Here is a 17,500-nt window from a genome sequence, read left to right as displayed (position 1 = left end):
CGCGTGACAGGCGGGGATACTGACCACTATACTAACGAGGAAGGCACACGCTCCCTGCCACTATGGCAACGCATTTAGTTGCAAAGCGTCTAAGTCAAAACTGCCTGCTGAGCTTAATGGTTTACGGATCGAAAACAGTATAGTACAAAACAATTAAAAAAAAAAAAAAAACGGGCTCGTCCGGGATTTGAACCCGGGACCTCTCGCACCCAAAGCGAGAATCATACCCCTAGACCAACGAGCCAGCTTTCGGTTTTATCCGGCGGCCGACGCGTGATTCAGTCTCTGGCAGCAAAATAAGTGCAGCATGACCAGAGTCCCGTTCCGTCTGCCGGTGCGGAATGCTGCTGGCACCTCAGAGGAGGGGGGGCTTAATACTCGCCAACGCAACCTTCTTTATTTTTTGGCATTCTTATAGTGCTGCTTTTTTTTATTTATTTATTTTTTTATTTTTTTTAAATTCGCAGCACGAAAACTAGGATTCACATGTGTTTCACGTAACACTTTTTCAATTCATTCATCTGGTCACAGTGTTTTACCGCTACAGCAGGACCCGGCAATGCTTTTAATGCAATCGGCATTAAAAGCTGCCACGTCAGTGGAGAACTGCACGAGTACTCTCGCTCTCATTTCAGACAAGGGGATTTGAATTGCCTTCTAGCCGCTCTCGCTCACGCCGGGCGCCGTGGCGTGTGTCTGTAATGCCAGCTACAGGGGCAGTTTGAGGCTGGCGGATCGCTTGAGCACGGGAGCTCTGTGCTGCAACTGGCTGTGCCGATCGGGAGTCCGCACTTAGCACGGCATCGACATGGCATTTCTGGGGGAGCTCGTGAATGCCAGGTCGTCTAAGGAGGGGTGAACGGCCCAGGTCGGGAACGGAGCAGGTCAAAACCCCCGTGTCGCACCAGTAGTGGGACTGCTCCTGTGAGCGGATGTTGCAGTGCATCCTTTGCAAAACAACGAAACCCAGCCTCCTTTTTTTTCTATTTATTTTTTGAAGTACATGCTGACTAACTGATCCATTCCAAACATATCAAAACGAAATCCCACCTAAACTACTTTCCTCATTTATAGCGACCGCTTCTCGATGAACATAGAAATGCTAGCCGCCAGTTAAAGAAGTCAGACGGCCCAAACAGGCAACAGCACACAGCTCGGAGACACGGCAAAATTACAGTGCTCTCGACAGGTACACCCAATAGAAAAACGTCTCCCATCTAACAGAACAGCTAGGTCTGCACTTCTTCGGAAACTCGGGGGACCACAACAGTGGCAGGCGCTGGCTCGATGGTCTAGGGGGTATGATTCTCGCTTAGGGTGCGAGAGGTCCCGGGTTCAAATCCCGGACGAGCCCGTTTTTAATTCTTTTGTATTACACTTTTCCAATTACTATGCATTGCCGATACGCACGCTCAAATTCCATGAACAACAATATCACAGCGACCAAGGGCTGATTGCACAATGGTTAAACGAGGACTGCAGTCTTTGTTGAGTCTGCAAAGCAACTGCTTATGCATTAAACACAATTCTGACGTAACAGACTATAAAACCATTCAGCATCGAGTTTCTGTAGTTTATACAGCACTGTTTATTTTGGTAACGCATGTGCTTGTTTTTTTTTTTTTTTTTTTTGGTATGTAGTTTAAAACAACCACAAAACTAGTGTAACAGATGGGCATTTTGTACGTACAATTGTTTGTGTACATGTACAATCTAGCACTAGAACGGGTTAATTCATCTTTCACACTGCACTAGATGCTGCTAATACATTACCTACCTCAAGCAAACCTCAAGCAAACGTCAAGCAAGCATTGGTGGTTCAGTGGTAGAATTCTCGCCTGCCACGCGGGAGGCCCGGGTTCGATTCCCGGCCAATGCAACCTTCTTTTTTACTTTATGTATACAATTACAGCCACACGCACCTGCCTTCAATCAGTAAAAAAAAAAAAAAAAATCTCCCCGTCGGGGAATTGAACCCCGGTCTCCCGCGTGACAGGCGGGAATACTGACCACTATACTAACGAGGAAGGCACACGCTCCCTGCCACTATGGCAACGCATTTAGTTGCAAAGCGTCTAAGTCAAAACTGCCTGCTGAGCTTAATGGTTTACGGATCGAAAACAGTATAGTACAAAACAATTAAAAAAAAAAAAAAAACGGGCTCGTCCGGGATTTGAACCCGGGACCTCTCGCACCCAAAGCGAGAATCATACCCCTAGACCAACGAGCCAGCTTTCGGTTTTATCCGGCGGCCGACGCGTGATTCAGTCTCTGGCAGCAAAATAAGTGCAGCATGACCAGAGTCCCGTTCCGTCTGCCGGTGCGGAATGCTGCTGGCACCTCAGAGGAGGGGGGGCTTAATACTCGCCAACGCAACCTTCTTTATTTTTTGGCATTCTTATAGTGCTGCTTTTTTTTATTTATTTATTTATTTATTTTTTTTAAATTCGCAGCACGAAAACTAGGATTCACATGTGTTTCACGTAACACTTTTTCAATTCATTCATCTGGTCACAGTGTTTTACCGCTACAGCAGGACCCGGCAATGCTTTTAATGCAATCGGCATTAAAAGCTGCCACGTCAGTGGAGAACTGCACGAGTACTCTCGCTCTCATTTCAGACAAGGGGATTTGAATTGCCTTCTAGCCGCTCTCGCTCACGCCGGGCGCCGTGGCGTGTGTCTGTAATGCCAGCTACAGGGGCAGGTTGAGGCTGGCGGATCGCTTGAGCACGGGAGCTCTGTGCTGCAACTGGCTGTGCCGATCGGGAGTCCGCACTTAGCACGGCATCGACATGGCATTTCTGGGGGAGCTCGTGAATGCCAGGTCGTCTAAGGAGGGGTGAACCGGCCCAGGTCGGGAACGGAGCAGGTCAAAACCCCCGTGTCGCACCAGTAGTGGGACTGCTCCTGTGAGCGGATGTTGCAGTGCATCCTTTGCAAAACAACGAAACCCAGCCTCCTTTTTTTTCTATTTATTTTTTGAAGTACATGCTGACTAACTGATCCATTCCAAACATATCAAAACGAAATCCCACCTAAACTACTTTCCTCATTTATAGCGACCGCTTCTCGATGAACATAGAAATGCTAGCCGCCAGTTAAAGAAGTCAGACGGCCCAAACAGGCAACAGCACACAGCTCGGAGACACGGCAAAATTACAGTGGTCTCGACAGGTACACCCAATAGAAAAACGTCTCCCATCTAACAGAACAGCTAGGTCTGCACTTCTTTGGAAACTCGGGGGACCACAACAGTGGCAGGCGCTGGCTCGTTGGTCTAGGGGTATGATTCTCGCTTAGGGTGCGAGAGGTCCCGGGTTCAAATCCCGGACGAGCCCGTTTTTAATTCTTTTGTATTACACTTTTCCAATTACTATGCATTGCCGATACGCACGCTCAAATTCCATGAACAACAATATCACAGCGACCAAGGGCTGATTGCACAATGGTTAAACGAGGACTGCAGTCTTTGTTGAGTCTGCAAAGCAACTGCTTATGCATTAAACACAATTCTGACGTAACAGACTATAAAACCATTCAGCATCGAGTTTCTGTAGTTTATACAGCACTGTTTATTTTGGTAACGCATGTGCTTGTTTTTTTTTTTTTTTTTGGTATGTAGTTTAAAACAACCACAAAACTAGTGTAACAGATGGGCATTTTGTAGGTACAATTGTTTGTGTACATGTACAATCTAGCACTAGAACGGGTTAATTCATCTTTTCACACTGCACTAGATGCTGCTAATACATTACCTACCTCAAGCAAACCTCAAGCAAACGTCAAGCAAGCATTGGTGGTTCAGTGGTAGAATTCTCGCCTGCCACGCGGGAGGCCCGGGTTCGATTCCCGGCCAATGCAACCTTCTTTTTTACTTTATGTATACAATTACAGCCACACGCACCTGCCTTCAATCAGTAAAAAAAAAAAAAAAAATCTCCCCGTCGGGGAATTGAACCCCGGTCTCCCGCGTGACAGGCGGGGATACTGACCACTATACTAACGAGGAAGGCACACGCTCCCTGCCACTATGGCAACGCATTTAGTTGCAAAGCGTCTAAGTCAAAACTGCCTGCTGAGCTTAATGGTTTACGGATCGAAAACAGTATAGTACAAAACAATTAAAAAAAAAAAAACGGGCTCGTCCGGGATTTGAACCCGGGACCTCTCGCACCTAAAGCGAGAATCATACCCCTAGACCAACGAGCCAGCTTTCGGTTTTATCCGGCGGCCGACGCGTGATTCAGTCTCTGGCAGCAAAATAAGTGCAGCATGACCAGAGTCCCGTTCCGTCTGCCGGTGCGGAATGCTGCTGGCACCTCAGAGGAGGGGGGTCTTAATACTCGCCAACGCAACCTTCTTTATTTTTTGGCATTCTTATAGTGCTGCTTTTTTTTATTTATTTATTTATTTATTTTTTTTAAATTCGCAGCACGAAAACTAGGATTCACATGTGTTTCACGTAACACTTTTTCAATTCATTCATCTGGTCACAGTGTTTTACCGCTACAGCAGGACCCGGCAATGCTTTTAATGCAATCGGCATTAAAAGCTGCCACGTCAGTGGAGAACTGCACGAGTACTCTCGCTCTCATTTCAGACAAGGGGATTTGAATTGCCTTCTAGCCGCTCTCGCTCACGCCGGGCGCCGTGGCGTGTGTCTGTAATGCCAGCTACAGGGGCAGGTTGAGGCTGGCGGATCGCTTGAGCACGGGAGCTCTGTGCTGCAACTGGCTGTGCCGATCGGGAGTCCGCACTTAGCACGGCATCGACATGGCATTTCTGGGGGAGCTCGTGAATGCCAGGTCGTCTAAGGAGGGGTGAACCGGCCCAGGTCGGGAACGGAGCAGGTCAAAACCCCCGTGTCGCACCAGTAGTGGGACTGCTCCTGTGAGCGGATGTTGCAGTGCATCCTTTGCAAAACAACGAAACCCAGCCTCCTTTTTTTTCTATTTATTTTTTGAAGTACATGCTGACTAACTGATCCATTCCAAACATATCAAAACGAAATCCCACCTAAACTACTTTCCTCATTTATAGCGACCGCTTCTCGATGAACATAGAAATGCTAGCCGCCAGTTAAAGAAGTCAGACGGCCCAAACAGGCAACAGCACACAGCTCGGAGACACGGCAAAATTACAGTGCTCTCGACAGGTACACCCAATAGAAAAACGTCTCCCATCTAACAGAACAGCTAGGTCTGCACTTCTTTGGAAACTCGGGGGACCACAACAGTGGCAGGCGCTGGCTCGTTGGTCTAGGGGTATGATTCTCGCTTAGGGTGCGAGAGGTCCCGGGTTCAAATCCCGGACGAGCCCGTTTTTAATTCTTTTGTATTACACTTTTCCAATTACTATGCATTGCCGATACGCACGCTCAAATTCCATGAACAACAATATCACAGCGACCAAGGGCTGATTGCACAATGGTTAAACGAGGACTGCAGTCTTTGTTGAGTCTGCAAAGCAACTGCTTATGCATTAAACACAATTCTGACGTAACAGACTATAAAACCATTCAGCATCGAGTTTCTGTAGTTTATACAGCACTGTTTATTTTGGTAACGCATCTGCTTGTTTTTTTTTTTTTTTTTTTGGTATGTAGTTTAAAACAACCACAAAACTAGTGTAACAGATGGGCATTTTGTAGGTACAATTGTTTGTGTACATGTACAATCTAGCACTAGAACGGGTTAATTCATCTTTTCACACTGCACTAGATGCTGCTAATACATTACCTACCTCAAGCAAACCTCAAGCAAACGTCAAGCAAGCATTGGTGGTTCAGTGGTAGAATTCTCGCCTGCCACGCGGGAGGCCCGGGTTCGATTCCCGGCCAATGCAACCTTATTTTTTACTTTATGTATACAATTACAGCCACACGCACCTGCCTTCAATCAGTAAAAAAAAAAAAAAAAAATCTCCCCGTCGGGGAATTGAACCCCTGTCTCCCGCGTGACAGGCGGGGATACTGACCACTATACTAACGAGGAAGGCACACGCTCCCTGCCACTATGGCAACGCATTTAGTTGCAAAGCGTCTAAGTCAAAACTGCCTGCTGAGCTTAATGGTTTACGGATCGAAAACAGTATAGTACAAAACAATTAAAAAAAAAAAAAAACGGGCTCGTCCGGGATTTGAACCCGGGACCTCTCGCACCCAAAGCGAGAATCATACCCCTAGACCAACGAGCCAGCTTTCGGTTTTATCCGGCGGCCGACGCGTGATTCAGTCTCTGGCAGCAAAATAAGTGCAGCATGACCAGAGTCCCGTTCCGTCTGCCGGTGCGGAATGCTGCTGGCACCTCAGAGGAGGGGGGGCTTAATACTCGCCAACGCAACCTTCTTTATTTTTTGGCATTCTTATAGTGCTGCTTTTTTTTATTTATTTATTTATTTATTTTTTTTAAATTCGCAGCACGAAAACTAGGATTCACATGTGTTTCACGTAACACTTTTTCAATTCATTCATCTGGTCACAGTGTTTTACCGCTACAGCAGGACCCGGCAATGCTTTTAATGCAATCGGCATTAAAAGCTGCCACGTCAGTGGAGAACTGCACGAGTACTCTCGCTCTCATTTCAGACAAGGGGATTTGAATTGCCTTCTAGCCGCTCTCGCTCACGCCGGGCGCCGTGGCGTGTGTCTGTAATGCCAGCTACAGGGGCAGGTTGAGGCTGGCGGATCGCTTGAGCACGGGAGCTCTGTGCTGCAACTGGCTGTGCCGATCGGGAGTCCGCACTTAGCACGGCATCGACATGGCATTTCTGGGGGAGCTCGTGAATGCCAGGTCGTCTAAGGAGGGGTGAACCGGCCCAGGTCGGGAACGGAGCAGGTCAAAACCCCCGTGTCGCACCAGTAGTGGGACTGCTCCTGTGAGCGGATGTTGCAGTGCATCCTTTGCAAAACAACGAAACCCAGCCTCCTTTTTTTTCTATTTATTTTTTGAAGTACATGCTGACTAACTGATCCATTCCAAACATATCAAAACGAAATCCCACCTAAACTACTTTCCTCATTTATAGCGACCGCTTCTCGATGAACATAGAAATGCTAGCCGCCAGTTAAAGAAGTCAGACGGCCCAAACAGGCAACAGCACACAGCTCGGAGACACGGCAAAATTACAGTGCTCTCGACAGGTACACCCAATAGAAAAACGTCTCCCATCTAACAGAACAGCTAGGTCTGCACTTCTTTGGAAACTCGGGGGACCACAACAGTGGCAGGCGCTGGCTCGTTGGTCTAGGGGTATGATTCTCGCTTAGGGTGCGAGAGGTCCCGGGTTCAAATCCCGGACGAGCCCGTTTTTAATTCTTTTGTATTACACTTTTCCAATTACTATGCATTGCCGATACGCACGCTCAAATTCCATGAACAACAATATCACAGCGACCAAGGGCTGATTGCACAATGGTTAAACGAGGACTGCAGTCTTTGTTGAGTCTGCAAAGCAACTGCTTATGCATTAAACACAATTCTGACGTAACAGACTATAAAACCATTCAGCATCGAGTTTCTGTAGTTTATACAGCACTGTTTATTTTGGTAACGCATCTGCTTGTTTTTTTTTTTTTTTTTTTGGTATGTAGTTTAAAACAACCACAAAACTAGTGTAACAGATGGGCATTTTGTAGGTACAATTGTTTGTGTACATGTACAATCTAGCACTAGAACGGGTTAATTCATCTTTTCACACTGCACTAGATGCTGCTAATACATTACCTACCTCAAGCAAACCTCAAGCAAACGTCAAGCAAGCATTGGTGGTTCAGTGGTAGAATTCTCGCCTGCCACGCGGGAGGCCCGGGTTCGATTCCCGGCCAATGCAACCTTATTTTTTACTTTATGTATACAATTACAGCCACACGCACCTGCCTTCAATCAGTAAAAAAAAAAAAAAAAATCTCCCCGTCGGGGAATTGAACCCCGGTCTCCCGCGTGACAGGCGGGGATACTGACCACTATACTAACGAGGAAGGCACACGCTCCCTGCCACTATGGCAACGCATTTAGTTGCAAAGCGTCTAAGTCAAAACTGCCTGCTGAGCTTAATGGTTTACGGATCGAAAACAGTATAGTACAAAACAATTAAAAAAAAAAAAAAACGGGCTCGTCCGGGATTTGAACCCGGGACCTCTCGCACCCAAAGCGAGAATCATACCCCTAGACCAACGAGCCAGCTTTCGGTTTTATCCGGCGGCCGACGCGTGATTCAGTCTCTGGCAGCAAAATAAGTGCAGCATGACCAGAGTCCCGTTCCGTCTGCCGGTGCGGAATGCTGCTGGCACCTCAGAGGAGGGGGGGCTTAATACTCGCCAACGCAACCTTCTTTATTTTTTGGCATTCTTATAGTGCTGCTTTTTTTTATTTATTTATTTATTTATTTTTTTTAAATTCGCAGCACGAAAACTAGGATTCACATGTGTTTCACGTAACACTTTTTCAATTCATTCATCTGGTCACAGTGTTTTACCGCTACAGCAGGACCCGGCAATGCTTTTAATGCAATCGGCATTAAAAGCTGCCACGTCAGTGGAGAACTGCACGAGTACTCTCGCTCTCATTTCAGACAAGGGGATTTGAATTGCCTTCTAGCCGCTCTCGCTCACGCCGGGCGCCGTGGCGTGTGTCTGTAATGCCAGCTACAGGGGCAGGTTGAGGCTGGCGGATCGCTTGAGCACGGGAGCTCTGTGCTGCAACTGGCTGTGTCGATCGGGAGTCCGCACTTAGCACGGCATCGACATGGCATTTCTGGGGGAGCTCGTGAATGCCAGGTCGTCTAAGGAGGGGTGAACCGGCCCAGGTCGGGAACGGAGCAGGTCAAAACCCCCGTGTCGCACCAGTAGTGGGACTGCTCCTGTGAGCGGATGTTGCAGTGCATCCTTTGCAAAACAACGAAACCCAGCCTCCTTTTTTTTCTATTTATTTTTTGAAGTACATGCTGACTAACTGATCCATTCCAAACATATCAAAACGAAATCCCACCTAAACTACTTTCCTCATTTATAGCGACCGCTTCTCGATGAACATAGAAATGCTAGCCGCCAGTTAAAGAAGTCAGACGGCCCAAACAGGCAACAGCACACAGCTCGGAGACACGGCAAAATTACAGTGCTCTCGACAGGTACACCCAATAGAAAAACGTCTCCCATCTAACAGAACAGTTAGGTCTGCACTTCTTTGGAAACTCGGGGGACCACAACAGTGGCAGGCGCTGGCTCGTTGGTCTAGGGGTATGATTCTCGCTTCGGGTGCGAGAGGTCCCGGGTTCAAATCCCGGACGAGCCCGTTTTTAATTCTTTTGTATTACACTTTTCCAATTACTATGCATTGCCGATACGCACGCTCAAATTCCATGAACAACAATATCACAGCGACCAAGGGCTGATTGCACAATGGTTAAACGAGGACTGCAGTCTTTGTTGAGTCTGCAAAGCAACTGCTTATGCATTAAACACAATTCTGACGTAACAGACTATAAAACCATTCAGCATCGAGTTTCTGTAGTTTATACAGCACTGTTTATTTTGGTAACGCATGTGCTTGTTTTTTTTTTTTTTTTTTTGGTATGTAGTTTAAAACAACCACAAAACTAGTGTAACAGATGGGCATTTTGTAGGTACAATTGTTTGTGTACATGTACAATCTAGCACTAGAACGGGTTAATTCATCTTTTCACACTGCACTAGATGCTGCTAATACATTACCTACCTCAAGCAAACCTCAAGCAAACGTCAAGCAAGCATTGGTGGTTCAGTGGTAGAATTCTCGCCCGCCACGCGGGAGGCCCGGGTTCGATTCCCGGCCAATGCAACCTTATTTTTTACTTTATGTATACAATTACAGCCACACGCACCTGCCTTCAATCAGTAAAAAAAAAAAAAAAAATCTCCCCGTCGGGGAATTGAACCCCGGTCTCCCGCGTGACAGGCGGGGATACTGACCACTATACTAACGAGGAAGGCACACGCTCCCTGCCACTATGGCAACGCATTTAGTTGCAAAGCGTCTAAGTCAAAACTGCCTGCTGAGCTTAATGGTTTACGGATCGAAAACAGTATAGTACAAAACAATTAAAAAAAAAAAAAAACGGGCTCGTCCGGGATTTGAACCCGGGACCTCTCGCACCCAAAGCGAGAATCATACCCCTAGACCAACGAGCCAGCTTTCGGTTTTATCCGGCGGCCGACGCGTGATTCAGTCTCTGGCAGCAAAATAAGTGCAGCATGACCAGAGTCCCGTTCCGTCTGCCGGTGCGGAATGCTGCTGGCACCTCAGAGGAGGGGGGGCTTAATACTCGCCAACGCAACCTTCTTTATTTTTTGGCATTCTTATAGTGCTGCTTTTTTTTATTTATTTATTTATTTATTTTTTTTAAATTCGCAGCACGAAAACTAGGATTCACATGTGTTTCACGTAACACTTTTTCAATTCATTCATCTGGTCACAGTGTTTTACCGCTACAGCAGGACCCGGCAATGCTTTTAATGCAATCGGCATTAAAAGCTGCCACGTCAGTGGAGAACTGCACGAGTACTCTCGCTCTCATTTCAGACAAGGGGATTTGAATTGCCTTCTAGCCGCTCTCGCTCACGCCGGGCGCCGTGGCGTGTGTCTGTAATGCCAGCTACAGGGGCAGGTTGAGGCTGGCGGATCGCTTGAGCACGGGAGCTCTGTGCTGCAACTGGCTGTGCCGATCGGGAGTCCGCACTTAGCACGGCATCGACATGGCATTTCTGGGGGAGCTCGTGAATGCCAGGTCGTCTAAGGAGGGGTGAACCGGCCCAGGTCGGGAACGGAGCAGGTCAAAACGCCCGTGACGCACCAGTAGTGGGACTGCTCCTGTGAGCGGATGTTGCAGTGCATCCTTTGCAAAACAACGAAACCCAGCCTCCTTTTTTTTCTATTTATTTTTTGAAGTACATGCTGACTAACTGATCCATTCCAAACATATCAAAACGAAATCCCACCTAAACTACTTTCCTCATTTATAGCGACCGCTTCTCGATGAACATAGAAATGCTAGCCGCCAGTTAAAGAAGTCAGACGGCCCAAACAGGCAACAGCACACAGCTCGGAGACACGGCAAAATTACAGTGCTCTCGACAGGTACACCCAATAGAAAAACGTCTCCCATCTAACAGAACAGTTAGGTCTGCACTTCTTTGGAAACTCGGGGGACCACAACAGTGGCAGGCGCTGGCTCGTTGGTCTAGGGGTATGATTCTCGCTTAGGGTACGAGAGGTCCCGGGTTCAAATCCCGGACGAGCCCGTTTTTAATTCTTTTGTATTACACTTTTCCAATTACTATGCATTGCCGATACGCACGCTCAAATTCCATGAACAACAATATCACAGCGACCAAGGGCTGATTGCACAATGGTTAAACGAGGACTGCAGTCTTTGTTGAGTCTGCAAAGCAACTGCTTATGCATTAAACACAATTCTGACGTAACAGACTATAAAACCATTCAGCATCGAGTTTCTGTAGTTTATACAGCACTGTTTATTTTGGTAACGCATGTGCTTGTTTTTTTTTTTTTTTTTTTGGTATGTAGTTTAAAACAACCACAAAACTAGTGTAACAGATGGGCATTTTGTAGGTACAATTGTTTGTGTACATGTACAATCTAGCACTAGAACGGGTTAATTCATCTTTTCACACTGCACTAGATGCTGCTAATACATTACCTACCTCAAGCAAACCTCAAGCAAACGTCAAGCAAGCATTGGTGGTTCAGTGGTAGAATTCTCGCCTGCCACGCGGGAGGCCCGGGTTCGATTCCCGGCCAATGCAACCTTCTTTTTTACTTTATGTATACAATTACAGCCACACGCACCTGCCTTCAATCAGTAAAAAAAAAAAAAAAAATCTCCCCGTCGGGGAATTGAACCCCGGTCTCCCGCGTGACAGGCGGGGATACTGACCACTATACTAACGAGGAAGGCACACGCTCCCTGCCACTATGGCAACGCATTTAGTTGCAAAGCGTCTAAGTCAAAACTGCCTGCTGAGCTTAATGGTTTACGGATCGAAAACAGTATAGTACAAAACAATTAAAAAAAAAAAAAAACGGGCTCGTCCGGGATTTGAACCCGGGACCTCTCGCACCCAAAGCGAGAATCATACCCCTAGACCAACGAGCCAGCTTTCGGTTTTATCCGGCGGCCGACGCGTGATTCAGTCTCTGGCAGCAAAATAAGTGCAGCATGACCAGAGTCCCGTTCCGTCTGCCGGTGCGGAATGCTGCTGGCACCTCAGAGGAGGGGGGGCTTAATACTCGCCAACGCAACCTTCTTTATTTTTTGGCATTCTTATAGTGCTGCTTTTTTTTATTTATTTATTTATTTATTTTTTTTAAATTCGCAGCACGAAAACTAGGATTCACATGTGTTTCACGTAACACTTTTTCAATTCATTCATCTGGTCACAGTGTTTTACCGCTACAGCAGGACCCGGCAATGCTTTTAATGCAATCGGCATTAAAAGCTGCCACGTCAGTGGAGAACTGCACGAGTACTCTCGCTCTCATTTCAGACAAGGGGATTTGAATTGCCTTCTAGCCGCTCTCGCTCACGCCGGGCGCCGTGGCGTGTGTCTGTAATGCCAGCTACAGGGGCAGGTTGAGGCTGGCGGATCGCTTGAGCACGGGAGCTCTGTGCTGCAACTGGCTGTGTCGATCGGGAGTCCGCACTTAGCACGGCATCGACATGGCATTTCTGGGGGAGCTCGTGAATGCCAGGTCGTCTAAGGAGGGGTGAACCGGCCCAGGTCGGGAACGGAGCAGGTCAAAACCCCCGTGTCGCACCAGTAGTGGGACTGCTCCTGTGAGCGGATGTTGCAGTGCATCCTTTGCAAAACAACGAAACCCAGCCTCCTTTTTTTTCTATTTATTTTTTGAAGTACATGCTGACTAACTGATCCATTCCAAACATATCAAAACGAAATCCCACCTAAACTACTTTCCTCATTTATAGCGACCGCTTCTCGATGAACATAGAAATGCTAGCCGCCAGTTAAAGAAGTCAGACGGCCCAAACAGGCAACAGCACACAGCTCGGAGACACGGCAAAATTACAGTGGTCTCGACAGGTACACCCAATAGAAAAACGTCTCCCATCTAACAGAACAGCTAGGTCTGCACTTCTTTGGAAACTCGGGGGACCACAACAGTGGCAGGCGCTGGCTCGTTGGTCTAGGGGTATGATTCTCGCTTCGGGTGCGAGAGGTCCCGGGTTCAAATCCCGGACGAGCCCGTTTTTAATTCTTTTGTATTACACTTTTCCAATTACTATGCATTGCCGATACGCACGCTCAAATTCCATGAACAACAATATCACAGCGACCAAGGGCTGATTGCACAATGGTTAAACGAGGACTGCAGTCTTTGTTGAGTCTGCAAAGCAACTGCTTATGCATTAAACACAATTCTGACGTAACAGACTATAAAACCATTCAGCATCGAGTTTCTGTAGTTTATACAGCACTGTTTATTTTGGTAACGCATCTGCTTGTTTTTTTTTTTTTTTTTGGTATGTAGTTTAAAACAACCACATAACTAGTGTAACAGATGGGCATTTTGTAGGTACAATTGTTTGTGTACATGTACAATCTAGCACTAGAACGGGTTAATTCATCTTTTCACACTGCACTAGATGCTGCTAATACATTACCTACCTCAAGCAAACCTCAAGCAAACGTCAAGCAAGCATTGGTGGTTCAGTGGTAGACTTCTCGCCTGCCACGCGGGAGGCCCGGGTTCGATTCCCGGCCAATGCAACCTTATTTTTTACTTTATGTATACAATTACAGCCACACGCACCTGCCTTCAATCAGTAAAAAAAAAAAAAAAATCTCCCCGTCGGGGAATTGAACCCCGGTCTCCCGCGTGACAGGCGGGGATACTGACCACTATACTAACGAGGAAGGCACACGCTCCCTGCCACTATGGCAACGCATTTAGTTGCAAAGCGTCTAAGTCAAAACTGCCTGCTGAGCTTAATGGTTTACGGATCGAAAACAGTATAGTACAAAACAATTAAAAAAAAAAAAAAACGGGCTCGTCCGGGATTTGAACCCGGGACCTCTCGCACCCAAAGCGAGAATCATACCCCTAGACCAACGAGCCAGCTTTCGGTTTTATCCGGCGGCCGACGCGTGATTCAGTCTCTGGCAGCAAAATAAGTGCAGCATGACCAGAGTCCCGTTCCGTCTGCCGGTGCGGAATGCTGCTGGCACCTCAGAGGAGGGGGGGCTTAATACTCGCCAACGCAACCTTCTTTATTTTTTGGCATTCTTATAGTGCTGCTTTTTTTTATTTATTTATTTATTTATTTTTTTTTAATTCGCAGCACGAAAACTAGGATTCACATGTGTTTCACGTAACACTTTTTCAATTCATTCATCTGGTCACAGTGTTTTACCGCTACAGCAGGACCCGGCAATGCTTTTAATGCAATCGGCATTAAAAGCTGCCACGTCAGTGGAGAACTGCACGAGTACTCTCGCTCTCATTTCAGACAAGGGGATTTGAATTGCCTTCTAGCCGCTCTCGCTCACGCCGGGCGCCGTGGCGTGTGTCTGTAATGCCAGCTACAGGGGCAGGTTGAGGCTGGCGGATCGCTTGAGCACGGGAGCTCTGTGCTGCAACTGGCTGTGCCGATCGGGAGTCCGCACTTAGCACGGCATCGACATGGCATTTCTGGGGGAGCTCGTGAATGCCAGGTCGTCTAAGGAGGGGTGAACCGGCCCAGGTCGGGAACGGAGCAGGTCAAAACGCCCGTGACGCACCAGTAGTGGGACTGCTCCTGTGAGCGGATGTTGCAGTGCATCCTTTGCAAAACAACGAAACCCAGCCTCCTTTTTTTTCTATTTATTTTTTGAAGTACATGCTGACTAACTGATCCATTCCAAACATATCAAAACGAAATCCCACCTAAACTACTTTCCTCGTTTATAGCGACCGCTTCTCGATGAACATAGAAATGCTAGCCGCCAGTTAAAGAAGTCAGACGGCCCAAACAGGCAACAGCACACAGCTCGGAGACACGGCAAAATTACAGTGCTCTCGACAGGTACACCCAATAGAAAAACGTCTCCCATCTAACAGAACAGTTAGGTCTGCACTTCTTTGGAAACTCGGGGGACCACAACAGTGGCAGGCGCTGGCTCATTGGTCTAGGGGTATGATTCTCGCTTAGGGTGCGAGAGGTCCCGGGTTCAAATCCCGGACGAGCCCGTTTTTAATTCTTTTGTATTACACTTTTCCAATTACTATGCATTGCCGATACGCACGCTCAAATTCCATGAACAACAATATCACAGCGACCAAGGGCTGATTGCACAATGGTTAAACGAGGACTGCAGTCTTTGTTGAGTCTGCAAAGCAACTGCTTATGCATTAAACACAATTCTGACGTAACAGACTATAAAACCATTCAGCATCGAGTTTCTGTAGTTTATACAGCACTGTTTATTTTGGTAACGCATGTGCTTGTTTTTTTTTTTTTTTTTTTGGTATGTAGTTTAAAACAACCACAAAACTAGTGTAACAGATGGGCATTTTGTAGGTACAATTGTTTGTGTACATGTACAATCTAGCACTAGAACGGGTTAATTCATCTTTTCACACTGCACTAGATGCTGCTAATACATTACCTACCTCAAGCAAACCTCAAGCAAACGTCAAGCAAGCATTGGTGGTTCAGTGGTAGAATTCTCGCCCGCCACGCGGGAGGCCCGGGTTCGATTCCCGGCCAATGCAACCTTCTTTTTTACTTTATGTATACAATTACAGCCACACGCACCTGCCTTCAATCAGTAAAAAAAAAAAAAAAAATCTCCCCGTCGGGGAATTGAACCCCGGTCTCCCGCGTGACAGGCGGGGATACTGACCACTATACTAACGAGGAAGGCACACGCTCCCTGCCACTATGGCAACGCATTTAGTTGCAAAGCGTCTAAGTCAAAACTGCCTGCTGAGCTTAATGGTTTACGGATCGAAAACAGTATAGTACAAAACAATTAAAAAAAAAAAAAAACGGGCTCGTCCGGGATTTGAACCCGGGACCTCTCGCACCCAAAGCGAGAATCATACCCCTAGACCAACGAGCCAGCTTTCGGTTTTATCCGGCGGCCGACGCGTGATTCAGTCTCTGGCAGCAAAATAAGTGCAGCATGACCAGAGTCCCGTTCCGTCTGCCGGTGCGGAATGCTGCTGGCACCTTAGAGGAGGGGGGGCTTAATACTCGCCAACGCAACCTTCTTTATTTTTTGGCATTCTTATAGTGCTGCTTTTTTTTATTTATTTATTTATTTATTTTTTTTAAATTCGCAGCACGAAAACTAGGATTCACATGTGTTTCACGTAACACTTTTTCAATTCATTCATCTGGTCACAGTGTTTTACCGCTACAGCAGGACCCGGCAATGCTTTTAATGCAATCGGCATTAAAAGCTGCCACGTCAGTGGAGAACTGCACGAGTACTCTCGCTCTCATTTCAGACAAGGGGATTTGAATTGCCTTCTAGCCGCTCTCGCTCACGCCGGGCGCCGTGGCGTGTGTCTGTAATGCCAGCTACAGGGGCAGGTTGAGGCTGGCGGATCGCTTGAGCACGGGAGCTCTGTGCTGCAACTGGCTGTGCCGATCGGGAGTCCGCACTTAGCACGGCATCGACATGGCATTTCTGGGGGAGCTCGTGAATGCCAGGTCGTCTAAGGAGGGGTGAACCGGCCCAGGTCGGGAACGGAGCAGGTCAAAACGCCCGTGACGCACCAGTAGTGGGACTGCTCCTGTGAGCGGATGTTGCAGTGCATCCTTTGCAAAACAACGAAACCCAGCCTCCTTTTTTTTCTATTTATTTTTTGAAGTACATGCTGACTAACTGATCCATTCCAAACATATCAAAACGAAATCCCACCTAAACTACTTTCCTCATTTATAGCGACTGCTTCTCGATGAACATAGAAATGCTAGCCGCCAGTTAAAGAAGTCAGACGGCCCAAACAGGCAACAGCACACAGCTCGGAGACACGGCAAAATTACAGTGCTCTCGACAGGTACACCCAATAGAAAAACGTCTCCCATCTAACAGAACAGTTAGGTCTGCACTTCTTTGGAAACTCGGGGGACCACAACAGTGGCAGGCGCTGGCTCGTTGGTCTAGGGGTATGATTCTCGCTTAGGGTACGAGAGGTCCCGGGTTCAAATCCCGGACGAGCCCGTTTTTAATTCTTTTGTATTACACTTTTCCAATTACTATGCATTGCCGATACGCACGCTCAAATTCCATGAACAACAATATCACAGCGACCAAGGGCTGATTGCACAATGGTTAAACGAGGACTGCAGTCTTTGTTGAGTCTGCAAAGCAACTGCTTATGCATTAAACACAATTCTGACGTAACAGACTATAAAACCATTCAGCATCGAGTTTCTGTAGTTTATACAGCACTGTTTATTTTGGTAACGCATGTGCTTGTTTTTTTTTTTTT

At 47.1% G+C, this 17,500-nt stretch overlaps 35 non-coding genes across 35 annotated transcripts in view; 17 read left to right on the top strand and 18 right to left on the bottom strand.

Moving 5' to 3' along the window:
• Positions 1 to 41, bottom strand: part of trnad-guc (transfer RNA aspartic acid (anticodon GUC)) — a 72-nt gene extending 31 nt beyond the window's left edge. The window contains exon 1 of the tRNA in view: positions 1 to 41. This exon is cut by the window's left edge and continues 31 nt beyond it. This is a non-coding gene — a tRNA (tRNA-Asp).
• Positions 42 to 172: 131 nt separating this feature from the next.
• On the bottom strand, positions 173 to 244 carry trnap-ugg (transfer RNA proline (anticodon UGG)). The gene has a single exon. It is a non-coding gene; the product is annotated as a tRNA-Pro (tRNA).
• Positions 245 to 1,281: 1,037 nt separating this feature from the next.
• On the top strand, positions 1,282 to 1,354 carry trnap-agg (transfer RNA proline (anticodon AGG)). Its single transcript has one exon. It is a non-coding gene; the product is annotated as a tRNA-Pro (tRNA).
• A 454-nt stretch (positions 1,355 to 1,808) lies between these two features.
• Positions 1,809 to 1,879, top strand: trnag-gcc (transfer RNA glycine (anticodon GCC)). The gene has a single exon. It is a non-coding gene; the product is annotated as a tRNA-Gly (tRNA).
• Positions 1,880 to 1,955: 76 nt separating this feature from the next.
• Positions 1,956 to 2,027, bottom strand: trnad-guc (transfer RNA aspartic acid (anticodon GUC)). The gene has a single exon. It is a non-coding gene; the product is annotated as a tRNA-Asp (tRNA).
• Positions 2,028 to 2,158: 131 nt separating this feature from the next.
• Positions 2,159 to 2,230, bottom strand: trnap-ugg (transfer RNA proline (anticodon UGG)). The gene has a single exon. It is a non-coding gene; the product is annotated as a tRNA-Pro (tRNA).
• Positions 2,231 to 3,268: 1,038 nt separating this feature from the next.
• Positions 3,269 to 3,340, top strand: trnap-agg (transfer RNA proline (anticodon AGG)). The gene has a single exon. It is a non-coding gene; the product is annotated as a tRNA-Pro (tRNA).
• Positions 3,341 to 3,792: 452 nt separating this feature from the next.
• On the top strand, positions 3,793 to 3,863 carry trnag-gcc (transfer RNA glycine (anticodon GCC)). Its single transcript has one exon. It is a non-coding gene; the product is annotated as a tRNA-Gly (tRNA).
• Positions 3,864 to 3,939: 76 nt separating this feature from the next.
• On the bottom strand, positions 3,940 to 4,011 carry trnad-guc (transfer RNA aspartic acid (anticodon GUC)). Its single transcript has one exon. It is a non-coding gene; the product is annotated as a tRNA-Asp (tRNA).
• A 128-nt stretch (positions 4,012 to 4,139) lies between these two features.
• trnal-uag (transfer RNA leucine (anticodon UAG)) lies at positions 4,140 to 4,211 on the bottom strand. The gene has a single exon. It is a non-coding gene; the product is annotated as a tRNA-Leu (tRNA).
• A 1,038-nt stretch (positions 4,212 to 5,249) lies between these two features.
• Positions 5,250 to 5,321, top strand: trnap-agg (transfer RNA proline (anticodon AGG)). The gene has a single exon. It is a non-coding gene; the product is annotated as a tRNA-Pro (tRNA).
• A 454-nt stretch (positions 5,322 to 5,775) lies between these two features.
• On the top strand, positions 5,776 to 5,846 carry trnag-gcc (transfer RNA glycine (anticodon GCC)). The gene has a single exon. It is a non-coding gene; the product is annotated as a tRNA-Gly (tRNA).
• Positions 5,847 to 5,923: 77 nt separating this feature from the next.
• trnad-guc (transfer RNA aspartic acid (anticodon GUC)) lies at positions 5,924 to 5,995 on the bottom strand. Its single transcript has one exon. It is a non-coding gene; the product is annotated as a tRNA-Asp (tRNA).
• A 130-nt stretch (positions 5,996 to 6,125) lies between these two features.
• Positions 6,126 to 6,197, bottom strand: trnap-ugg (transfer RNA proline (anticodon UGG)). The gene has a single exon. It is a non-coding gene; the product is annotated as a tRNA-Pro (tRNA).
• A 1,038-nt stretch (positions 6,198 to 7,235) lies between these two features.
• trnap-agg (transfer RNA proline (anticodon AGG)) lies at positions 7,236 to 7,307 on the top strand. The gene has a single exon. It is a non-coding gene; the product is annotated as a tRNA-Pro (tRNA).
• A 454-nt stretch (positions 7,308 to 7,761) lies between these two features.
• trnag-gcc (transfer RNA glycine (anticodon GCC)) lies at positions 7,762 to 7,832 on the top strand. The gene has a single exon. It is a non-coding gene; the product is annotated as a tRNA-Gly (tRNA).
• Positions 7,833 to 7,908: 76 nt separating this feature from the next.
• trnad-guc (transfer RNA aspartic acid (anticodon GUC)) lies at positions 7,909 to 7,980 on the bottom strand. The gene has a single exon. It is a non-coding gene; the product is annotated as a tRNA-Asp (tRNA).
• A 130-nt stretch (positions 7,981 to 8,110) lies between these two features.
• On the bottom strand, positions 8,111 to 8,182 carry trnap-ugg (transfer RNA proline (anticodon UGG)). The gene has a single exon. It is a non-coding gene; the product is annotated as a tRNA-Pro (tRNA).
• Positions 8,183 to 9,220: 1,038 nt separating this feature from the next.
• Positions 9,221 to 9,292, top strand: trnap-cgg (transfer RNA proline (anticodon CGG)). The gene has a single exon. It is a non-coding gene; the product is annotated as a tRNA-Pro (tRNA).
• Positions 9,293 to 9,746: 454 nt separating this feature from the next.
• Positions 9,747 to 9,817, top strand: trnag-gcc (transfer RNA glycine (anticodon GCC)). The gene has a single exon. It is a non-coding gene; the product is annotated as a tRNA-Gly (tRNA).
• Positions 9,818 to 9,893: 76 nt separating this feature from the next.
• Positions 9,894 to 9,965, bottom strand: trnad-guc (transfer RNA aspartic acid (anticodon GUC)). The gene has a single exon. It is a non-coding gene; the product is annotated as a tRNA-Asp (tRNA).
• A 130-nt stretch (positions 9,966 to 10,095) lies between these two features.
• trnap-ugg (transfer RNA proline (anticodon UGG)) lies at positions 10,096 to 10,167 on the bottom strand. Its single transcript has one exon. It is a non-coding gene; the product is annotated as a tRNA-Pro (tRNA).
• A 1,038-nt stretch (positions 10,168 to 11,205) lies between these two features.
• Positions 11,206 to 11,277, top strand: trnap-agg (transfer RNA proline (anticodon AGG)). The gene has a single exon. It is a non-coding gene; the product is annotated as a tRNA-Pro (tRNA).
• Positions 11,278 to 11,731: 454 nt separating this feature from the next.
• Positions 11,732 to 11,802, top strand: trnag-gcc (transfer RNA glycine (anticodon GCC)). Its single transcript has one exon. It is a non-coding gene; the product is annotated as a tRNA-Gly (tRNA).
• A 76-nt stretch (positions 11,803 to 11,878) lies between these two features.
• On the bottom strand, positions 11,879 to 11,950 carry trnad-guc (transfer RNA aspartic acid (anticodon GUC)). The gene has a single exon. It is a non-coding gene; the product is annotated as a tRNA-Asp (tRNA).
• A 130-nt stretch (positions 11,951 to 12,080) lies between these two features.
• trnap-ugg (transfer RNA proline (anticodon UGG)) lies at positions 12,081 to 12,152 on the bottom strand. The gene has a single exon. It is a non-coding gene; the product is annotated as a tRNA-Pro (tRNA).
• Positions 12,153 to 13,190: 1,038 nt separating this feature from the next.
• trnap-cgg (transfer RNA proline (anticodon CGG)) lies at positions 13,191 to 13,262 on the top strand. The gene has a single exon. It is a non-coding gene; the product is annotated as a tRNA-Pro (tRNA).
• Positions 13,263 to 13,714: 452 nt separating this feature from the next.
• Positions 13,715 to 13,785, top strand: trnag-gcc (transfer RNA glycine (anticodon GCC)). The gene has a single exon. It is a non-coding gene; the product is annotated as a tRNA-Gly (tRNA).
• Positions 13,786 to 13,860: 75 nt separating this feature from the next.
• On the bottom strand, positions 13,861 to 13,932 carry trnad-guc (transfer RNA aspartic acid (anticodon GUC)). The gene has a single exon. It is a non-coding gene; the product is annotated as a tRNA-Asp (tRNA).
• Positions 13,933 to 14,062: 130 nt separating this feature from the next.
• Positions 14,063 to 14,134, bottom strand: trnap-ugg (transfer RNA proline (anticodon UGG)). The gene has a single exon. It is a non-coding gene; the product is annotated as a tRNA-Pro (tRNA).
• A 1,038-nt stretch (positions 14,135 to 15,172) lies between these two features.
• Positions 15,173 to 15,244, top strand: trnap-agg (transfer RNA proline (anticodon AGG)). The gene has a single exon. It is a non-coding gene; the product is annotated as a tRNA-Pro (tRNA).
• Positions 15,245 to 15,698: 454 nt separating this feature from the next.
• trnag-gcc (transfer RNA glycine (anticodon GCC)) lies at positions 15,699 to 15,769 on the top strand. Its single transcript has one exon. It is a non-coding gene; the product is annotated as a tRNA-Gly (tRNA).
• Positions 15,770 to 15,845: 76 nt separating this feature from the next.
• On the bottom strand, positions 15,846 to 15,917 carry trnad-guc (transfer RNA aspartic acid (anticodon GUC)). Its single transcript has one exon. It is a non-coding gene; the product is annotated as a tRNA-Asp (tRNA).
• A 130-nt stretch (positions 15,918 to 16,047) lies between these two features.
• On the bottom strand, positions 16,048 to 16,119 carry trnap-ugg (transfer RNA proline (anticodon UGG)). Its single transcript has one exon. It is a non-coding gene; the product is annotated as a tRNA-Pro (tRNA).
• Positions 16,120 to 17,157: 1,038 nt separating this feature from the next.
• On the top strand, positions 17,158 to 17,229 carry trnap-agg (transfer RNA proline (anticodon AGG)). Its single transcript has one exon. It is a non-coding gene; the product is annotated as a tRNA-Pro (tRNA).
• Positions 17,230 to 17,500: the final 271 nt, after the last annotated feature.

The sequence above is a fragment of the Acipenser ruthenus genome, chromosome 55 (assembly GCF_902713425.1).
Source record: "Acipenser ruthenus chromosome 55, fAciRut3.2 maternal haplotype, whole genome shotgun sequence".
NCBI lineage: Eukaryota > Metazoa > Chordata > Actinopteri > Acipenseriformes > Acipenseridae > Acipenser > Acipenser ruthenus.
The sequence above is the reverse complement of the archived record's forward strand: the minus strand, read 5'-3'. Positions and strand labels throughout refer to the sequence as shown.